We start from the raw sequence: 9,998 nt of genomic DNA on the forward strand, positions 1-9,998 counted from the left end.
ATTCATAGAATGTTGTAAAAATGATTTAAAAGTCATAACATATGCTTGTATATCACGTGCCAATCAATTTTTGAGTGTAGGGATCTAAAATATGCATAGAAAGCCATGGTCACATTTTCCAGGGGGGAAAAAAAGTGAAAAATCGACAAAATTCATAGAATGTTGTAAAAATGATTTAAAAGTCATAAATTATGCTTGTATAATGTGTGTCAATCAATTTTTGAGTGTAGGGATCTAAAATAAGCATAAAAAGCCATGGCCACATTTTCGAGGGGGGAAAAAAAGTAATATATAGCATGTCGAAACAAAAGTGTAAAATCGACAAAATTCATAGAATGTTGTTAAAATTATTTAAAAGTCATAACATATGCTTGTATAATGTGTGTCAATCCATTTCTGAGTGTAGGGATCTAAAATAAGCATAAAAAGCCATGGTCACATTTTCCAGGGGGGAAAAAAAGTCATATATAGCATGTCGAAACAAAAGTGTAAAATCGACAAAATTCATAGAATGTTGTAAAAATGATTTAAAAGTCATAACATATGCTTGTATATCACGTGTCAATCAATTTTTGAGTGTAGGGATCTAAAATATGCATAGAAAGCCATGGTCACATTTTCCAGGGGGGAAAAAAAGTGAAAAATCGACAAAATTCATAGAATGTTGTAAAAATGATTTAAAAGTCATAACATATGCTTGTATAATGTGTGTCAATCAATTTTTGAGTGTAGGGATCTAAAATAAGCATAAAAAGCCATGGTCACATTTTTCACGGGGAAAAAAAGAAATTAATTATCAGTCAGTCAGAATAACTCTGTGAGGGATGGCTGGTGGCGCAGTGGTTAGGGCAGCCGCCCGATGTACAGAGGCTTAACCTTCTAGACACAGAGGTCGAGGGTTCGAGGGTTCGAATCCAGCCTGGGACCTATTTACTGCATGTTGTCTCTCTCCCCTAATCTCCCCTAATTTCCTTGCTATTATTAAAGTAAAGAAAGGCTCGACAAGCCCTCCGCCTGCAAAATTAGTCTTAAAAACTCATAAAAAGCGGTCGTATCGCTTGTCGCGCCAAGTCTGAGTGTAGTGTGTCTAAAACATTCATAAAAACTCATGGTCAATTTTTTTGGGGGAAAAAAAAGTCATACTATATATAGCATGTCGAAAAAAAAGTGAAAAATCAACAAAATTCATAGAATGTTGTAATAATGATTTAAAATTCATAACATATACTTGTATAATGTGTGTCAATCCATTTCTGAGTGTAGGGATCTAAAATAAGCATAAAAAGCCATGGTCACATTTTCCAGGGGGGAAAAAAAGTCATACTATAGCATGTCGAAAAAAAAGTGAAAAATCGACAATTCACAGAATGTTGTAAAAATGATTTAAAACTCATAACATATGCTTGTATAATGTGTGTCAATCCATTTCTGAGTGTAGGGATATAAAATAAGCATAAAAAGCCATGGCCACATTTTCCAGGGGGGAAAAAAAGTCATATATAGCATGTCGAAACAAAAGTGTAAAATCGACAAAATTCATAGAATGTTGTTAAAATGATTTAAAAGTCATAACATATGCTTGTATATCACGTGTCAATCAATTTTTGAGTGTAGGGATCTAAAATAAGCATAAAAAGCCATGGCCACATTTTCCAGGGGGGAAAAAAAGTCATATATAGCATGTCGAAACAAAAGTGTAAAATCGACAAAATTCATAGAATGTTGTAAAAATGATTTAAAAGTCATAACATATGCTTGTATAATGTGTGTCAATCAATTTTTGAGTGTAGGGATCTAAAATAAGCATAAAAAGCCATGGCCACATTTTCGAGGGGGGAAAAAAAGTAATATATAGCATGTCGAAACAAAAGTGTAAAATCGACAAAATTCATAGAATGTTGTTAAAATTATTTAAAAGTCATAACATATGCTTGTATAATGTGTGTCAATCCATTTCTGAGTGTAGGGATCTAAAATAAGCATAAAAAGCCATGGTCACATTTTCCAGGGGGGAAAAAAAGTCATATATAGCATGTCGAAACAAAAGTGTAAAATCGACAAAATTCATAGAATGTTGTTAAAATGATTTAAAAGTCATAACATATGCTTGTATAATGTGTGTCAATCCATTTCTGAGTGTAGGGATCTAAAATAAGCATAAAAAGCCATGGTCACATTTTCCAGGGGGGAAAAAAAGTCATACTATAGCATGTCGAAACAAAAGTGTAAAATCGACAAAATTCATAGAATGTTGTAAAAATGATTTAAAAGTCATAACATATGCTTGTTTATCACGTGCCAATCAATTTGTGAGTGTAGGGATCTAAAATAAGCATAAAAAGCCATGGTCACATTTTCCAGGGGGGAAAAAAAGTCATATATAGCATGTCGAAACAAAAGTGTAAAATCGACAAAATTCATAGAATGTTGTAAAAATGATTTAAAAGTCATAACATATGCTTGTATAATGTGTGTCAATCCATTTCTGAGTGTAGGGATCTAAAATAAGCATAAAAAGCCATGGCCACATTTTCCAGGGGGGAAAAAAAGTCATATATAGCATGTCGAAACAAAAGTGTAAAATCGACAAAATTCATAGAATGTTGTTAAAATGATTTAAAAGTCATAACATATGCTTGTATAATGTGTGTCAATCCATTTCTGAGTGTAGGGATCTAAAATAAGCATAAAAAGCCATGGTCACATTTTCCAGGGGGGAAAAAAAGTCATACTATAGCATGTCGAAACAAAAGTGTAAAATCGACAAAATTCATAGAATGTTGTAAAAATGATTTAAAAGTCATAACATATGCTTGTTTATCACGTGCCAATCAATTTTTGAGTGTAGGGATCTAAAATATGCATAGAAAGCCATGGTCACATTTTCCAGGGGGGAAAAAAAGTGAAAAATCGACAAAATTCATAGAATGTTGTAAAAATGATTTAAAAGTCATAACATATGCTTGTATAATGTGTGTCAATCAATTTTTGAGTGTAGGGATCTAAAATAAGCATAAAAAGCCATGGCCACATTTTCCAGGGGGGAAAAAAAGTAATATATAGCATGTCGAAACAAAAGTGTAAAATCGACAAAATTCATAGAATGTTGTTAAAATGATTTAAAAGTCATAACATATGCTTGTATAATGTGTGTCAATCCATTTCTGAGTGTAGGGATCTAAAATAAGCATAAAAAGCCATGGTCACATTTTCCAGGGGGGAAAAAAAGTCATATATAGCATGTCGAAACAAAAGTGTAAAATCGACAAAATTCATAGAATGTTGTAAAAATGATTTAAAAGTCATAACATATGCTTGTATATCACGTGTCAATCAATTTTTGAGTGTAGGGATCTAAAATATGCATAGAAAGCCATGGTCACATTTTCCAGGGGGGAAAAAAAGTCATATATAGCATGTCGAAACAAAAGTGTAAAATCGACAAAATTCATAGAATGTTGTAAAAATGATTTAAAAGTCATAACATATGCTTGTATAATGTGTGTCAATCCATTTCTGAGTGTAGGGATCTAAAATAAGCATAAAAAGCCATGGCCACATTTTCCAGGGGGGAAAAAAAGTCATATATAGCATGTCGAAACAAAAGTGTAAAATCGACAAAATTCATAGAATGTTGTTAAAATGATTTAAAAGTCATAACATATGCTTGTATATCACGTGTCAATCAATTTTTGAGTGTAGGGATCTAAAATAAGCATAAAAAGCCATGGTCACATTTTCCAGGGGGAAAAAAAAGTCATATATAGCATGTCGAAACAAAAGTGTAAAATCGACAAAATTCATAGAATGTTGTAAAAATGATTTAAAAGTCATAACATATGCTTGTATATCACGTGTCAATCAATTTTTGAATGTAGGGATCTAAAATATGCATAGAAAGCCATGGTCACATTTTCCAGGGGGGAAAAAAAGTGAAAAATCGACAAAATTCATAGAATGTTGTAAAAATGATTTAAAAGTCATAACATATTTTTGTATAATGTGAGTCAATCAATTTTTGAGTGTAGGGATCTAAAATAAGCATAAAAAGCCATGGCCACATTTTCCAGGGGGGAAAAAAAGTCATATATAGCATGTCGAAACAAAAGTGTAAAATCGACAAAATTCATAGAATGTTGTTAAAATGATTTAAAAGTCATAACATATGCTTGTATAATGTGTGTCAATCCATTTCTGAGTGTAGGGATCTAAAATAAGCATAAAAAGCCATGGTCACATTTTCCAGGGGGGAAAAAAAGTCATATATAGCATGTCGAAACAAAAGTGTAAAATCGACAAAATTCATAGAATGTTGTAAAAATGATTTAAAAGTCATAACATATGCTTGTATATCACGTGTCAATCAATTTTTGAATGTAGGGATCTAAAATATGCATAGAAAGCCATGGTCACATTTTCCAGGGGGGAAAAAAAGTGAAAAATCGACAAAATTCATAGAATGTTGTAAAAATGATTTAAAAGTCATAACATATTTTTGTATAATGTGAGTCAATCAATTTTTGAGTGTAGGGATCTAAAATAAGCATAAAAAGCCATGGCCACATTTTCCAGGGGGGAAAAAAAGTCATATATAGCATGTCGAAACAAAAGTGTAAAATCGACAAAATTCATAGAATGTTGTTAAAATGATTTAAAAGTCATAACATATGCTTGTATAATGTGTGTCAATCCATTTCTGAGTGTAGGGATCTAAAATAAGCATAAAAAGCCATGGTCACATTTTCCAGGGGGGAAAAAAAGTCATATATAGCATGTCGAAACAAAAGTGTAAAATCGACAAAATTCATAGAATGTTGTAAAAATGATTTAAAAGTCATAACATATGCTTGTATAATGTGTGTCAATCCATTTCTGAGTGTAGGGATCTAAAATAAGCATAAAAAGCCATGGCCACATTTTCCAGGGGGGAAAAAAAGTGAAAAATCGACAAAATTCATAGAATGTTGTAAAAATGATTTAAAAGTCATAACATATGCTTGTATAATGTGTGTCAATCCATTTCTGAATGTAGGGATCTAAAATAAGCATTAAAAGCCATGGTCACATTTTCCAGGGGGGAAAAAAAGTCATACTATAGCATGTCGAAAAAAAAGTGAAAAATCGACAAAATTCATAGAATGTTGTAAAAATGATTTAAAAGTCATAACATATGCTTGTATATCACGTGTCAATCAATTTTTGAGTGTAGGGATCTAAAATAAGCATAAAAAGCCATGGCCACATTTTCCAGGGGGGAAAAAAAGTCATATATAGCATGTCGAAACAAAAGTGTAAAATCGACAAAATTCATAGAATGTTGTTAAAATGATTTAAAAGTCATAACATATGCTTGTATAATGTGTGTCAATCCATTTCTGAGTGTAGGGATCTAAAATAAGCATAAAATGCCATGGTCACATTTTCCAGGGGGGAAAAAAAGTCATACTATAGCATGTCGAAAAAAAAGTGAAAAATCGACAAAATTCATAGAATGTTGTAAAAATGATTTAAAAGTCATAACATATGCTTGTATATCACGTGTCAATCAATTTTTGAGTGTAGGGATCTAAAATATGCATAGAAAGCCATGGTCACATTTTCCAGGGGGGAAAAAAAGTGAAAAATCGACAAAATTCATAGAATGTTGTAAAAATGATTTAAAAGTCATAACATATGCTTGTATATCACGTGTCAATCAATTTTTGAGTGTAGGGATCTAAAATAAGCATAAAAAGCCATGGCCACATTTTCCAGGGGGGAAAAAAAGTCATATATAGCATGTCGAAACAAAAGTGTAAAATCAACAAAATTCATAGAATGTTGTTAAAATGATTTAAAAGTCATAACATATGCTTGTATAATGTGTGTCAATCCATTTCTGAGTGTAGGGATCTAAAATAAGCATAAAAAGCCATGGTCACATTTTCCAGGGGGGAAAAAAAGTCATACTATAGCATGTCGAAAAAAAAGTGAAAAATCGACAATTCACAGAATGTTGTAAAAATGATTTAAAACTCATAACATATGCTTGTATAATGTGTGTCAATCCATTTCTGAGTGTAGGGATCTAAAATAAGCATAAAAAGCCATGGTCACATTTTCCAGGGGGGAAAAAAAGTCATATATAGCATGTCGAAACAAAAGTGTAAAATCGACAAAATTCATAGAATGTTGTAAAAATGATTTAAAAGTCATAACATATGCTTGTATATCACGTGTCAAGCAATTTTTGAGTGTAGGGATCTAAAATAAGCATAGAAAGCCATGGTCACATTTTCCAGGGGGGAAAAAAAGTGAAAAATCGATAAAATTCATAGAATGTTGTAAAAATGATTTAAAAGTCATAACATATGCTTGTATAATGTGTGTCAATCCATTTCTGAATGTAGGGATCTAAAATAAGCATTAAAAGCCATGGTCACATTTTCCAGGGGGGGAAAAAAAGTCATACTATAGCATGTCGAAAAAAAAGTGAAAAATCGACCAAATTCATAGAATGTTGTAAAAATGATTTAAAAGTCATAACATATGCTTGTATATCACGTGTCAATCAATTTTTGAGTGTAGGGATCTAAAATAAGCATAAAAAGCCATGGCCACATTTTCCAGGGGGGAAAAAAAGTCATATATAGCATGTCGAAACAAAAGTGTAAAATCAACAAAATTCATAGAATGTTGTTAAAATGATTTAAAAGTCATAACATATGCTTGTATAATGTGTGTCAATCCATTTCTGAGTGTAGGGATCTAAAATAAGCATAAAAAGCCATGGTCACATTTTCCAGGGGGGAAAAAAAGTCATATATAGCATGTCGAAAAAAAAGTGAAAAATCGACAAAATTCATAGAATGTTGTAAAAATGATTTAAAAGTCATAACATATGCTTGTATAATGTGTGTCAATCCATTTCTGAGTGTAGGGATCTAAAATAAGCATAAAAAGCCATGGTCACATTTTCCAGGGGGGAAAAAAAGTCATATATAGCATGTCGAAACAAAAGTGTAAAATCGACAAAATTCATAGAATGTTGTAAAAATGATTTAAAAGTCATAACATATGCTTGTATATCACGTGTCAATCAATTTTTGAGTGTAGGGATCTAAAATAAGCGTAAAAAGCCATGGTCACATTTTCCAGGGGGGGAAAAAAGTCATACTATAGCATGTCGAAAAAAAAGTGAAAAATCGACAAAATTCATAGAATGTTGTAAAAATGATTTAAAAGTCATAACATATGCTTGTATAATGTGTGTCAATCAATTTCTGAGTGTAGGGATCCAAAAAAATTTCGGGAAAAAAAGTCATACTTTAGCATGTCGAAAATTTATGAAAAAGTCAGTCAAAATAGTGTAGTGAGTCCAAAATAGTCAGAAAAAGAAATGATGATGAAAAAAATAAAGTCACACTATAGTATGTCAAAGTAAAGAAAAAAAGTCATAAAATGGCATATTAGTGCAGGTTAAAATTTTAATAATAGATCAATTAAAACCTGCATCATTACAGGAAACCTCCTTGGTTTTGATTGGCTGAAAGGATGGTGACAAACCTGCAAAGCAACAAATCAACACAGTTATTTAAATAAACACGTTTTCAAAGCTGTTTTAAACAAAACAACTTTGCTTTGAGCTTGTGTGATTAACAGTCCCTTCACCTCGTCTTGCAGGCTGCGATTAAGCCCCTCCTCCTGGTCTTCAGGCCTCCATCCTCTGCAGACGAAGATCCGCTTCATCATCAGCATCAAAAAACATTGAGGACAGAAGAGAACCCATCTTTGTTTGGTGTTGGAGGATGAGATTTGCCTTGAGGAGCGTTCACTGACTGTCCAACCACAACCTGAACCTGAACCGGACTGACTCACGTCAACGCGGCTGGGAGGAGTCGGAGGTTAAAGAGCTCTGTCCTGTGATTGGACGTCCATGCGGAGTCCGTCATCGCTGAGACGACTCGAGGCGACGAGTCAGCAGTTTTTCCCCCCATTCTTTTTTTTAATCTCAGGAGAAGCTGAAACCCAGCGAGCACACCGGCCTCCACGCAATGCATTTTTAGTCCGCATCGTAGCTTAGATCCGTGCTTTGTTGATTGCGTCCTCTCCTCGCGTCGTGCAGCATTCCTGGACGTACATTTAGACGCTACTCGCAGCCAGGCGGGCCGAAACGCCAGGAAAGCTGCACGGACGAAGTTCACCTCGGAACCGAGCGAGCATCTGCCCGGACAAACAGCACAAAACCTGCTTCACCGATTAGCTAGCTAAAAACGTTACATCATTGCGCTTCAATAAATGCGATATATCCGTCCCACTGCCGTCGTCGTCACTCTTTGGTATAAACACACATATCTTGGTCATCTGATTGAAACATTCAATTTCTAGATTTGAGACTTCAGAAGGTGTTTTATCGTATAAAGTATTTTGGTACCGATTTCTTGAAATGCTGCTCGACTGTGTTCGAACTTTTTATTCCGTCCGTCGAATTGACCGTTGAACGTCTGAATGTTTGCCGGGTCACAAAGGGAAGGAAACGGCCGACCCCGAGACCCGGATCAGTGGAGCCGCCGACCTGTTTGATGGTTTCTGACAACAGTCGGACGCCGACCGTGAAAACCACCAGGAACCTGAACCACGTTTCTCCCCTGCAGGCGGTTTGAGAATCTTCTTCTATCAAAGACAGATACCGTGAAGTCGGACTCATGACATCAGCTAGAAAAACATTAAAAATATTATAAACTACAGATTCATTGTAGTGATCAGAAAACAAAATTTGATAAATGACGGTTCTTTGGTTAAAATCGCCCCCAAATTCGTCTCCAAAAAAGTTGCGAGTCACGTTTTTTAAATTTTGTTAAGCTCAAAATAAATATTCTGTCATGAATCCGTTTTCACATTAAATCACAAACACAAACACAGTTTAGTTTTAGTTAGTTGTTGGATTAACAGACGTTCTAGTCCTTGAACGTCTCACTTTCCTTTATGTTATGTTTCACACTCCGTACAGGAAGTAGAGGGAGGTCGCCAAAATAAGGGCAGAGAGTTGTTCCTTTTGTGTGGTCCAATGAAACGTCAGGATTATTAAACTTTTAACTGGCAACAATTTTCTTCCAATCAAAGTCAGGCATAGTTTACAGTCAACGGGATGTTTAAACACGTTGAAACGTTGGCTAGCAATGTAGACACAGATTCAAAATGAGTAACTTACTAAAGTATGACGTGTTATTTTACCCACAAACTGAAACAAACGTCAAAAAAATAGATATAATATGAAAGTTGACTCATCAACACGTACATACGAACTCCGACTGCCGTTTCTGTTACTTTGACCACAACAAACAGGAAGTGATGAAAGAACGTTGGAGGGTTTGGTGTCACTGTTGATATCCGATGTACTGTACATACTTACTTCTGCCGACGACTCGGCCCTGCTCGTCTGTGCCTGAGTCTTTCTCGTGGAAAAGTTGCTTTAGAGGTTGGTTTTTTCTAAAAGTTGTTGTGTATGTGAATCATTGTTACCTGAGCCAGAAGTCCTCGTCGTCATGACGACGGGTTGCCGACTCGGAGGACTCGTCACGTCGTGGACTAGGAGGACTCGTCTGAGGACTCGTCTGCTCGGAGGGTCCGAGTGGAACTCGTAGTCGTTGGTGCCGTTCTTGTGCGTCGTGTCATTTTAAATTTGAGGCTCGTTTTGGAACTCGGATTGTCGTCACAGAGTTTTAAGTGTTTGTGTTGGAAAAAAATAAAATGTTGCCGTTGCTTTTTGTCCTGGTCAACTTTTTATCACCTTTTTATTCTAACGAGGAGAATATAGATTATTAATGGTTAGTTTCCGAAAATTAAACTTCTACTATTAAGAACCCAACCTCGTCTTATTTTACATGAACAAGCAGAATTTAGATTTTACAATTATTTTAAATTACGTAAACTTCTACATTAACCCACGTCTTTATATACTTTTTTAAGTTTTTAACGTTTTTAACTTAGCTGCCGACAAACTCCTGAAAAACCACATC

At 34.4% G+C, this 9,998-nt stretch overlaps 1 protein-coding gene across 1 annotated transcript in view; it reads left to right on the forward strand.

The window, feature by feature from the left end:
* The window catches only part of ptpro (protein tyrosine phosphatase receptor type O), a 34,594-nt gene extending 24,853 nt beyond the window's left edge, over positions 1-9,741 (forward strand). The window contains 1 exon segment of the mRNA XM_084038299.1: positions 7,663-9,741. The gene's annotated coding sequence lies outside the window, so the exon portion shown is untranslated.
* The last annotated feature ends 257 nt before the right edge of the window (positions 9,742-9,998 follow it).

The sequence above is a fragment of the Eutrigla gurnardus genome (assembly GCF_963514095.1).
Source record: "Eutrigla gurnardus genome assembly, chromosome: 21".
Taxonomy (NCBI): Eukaryota; Metazoa; Chordata; class Actinopteri; order Perciformes; family Triglidae; genus Eutrigla; species Eutrigla gurnardus.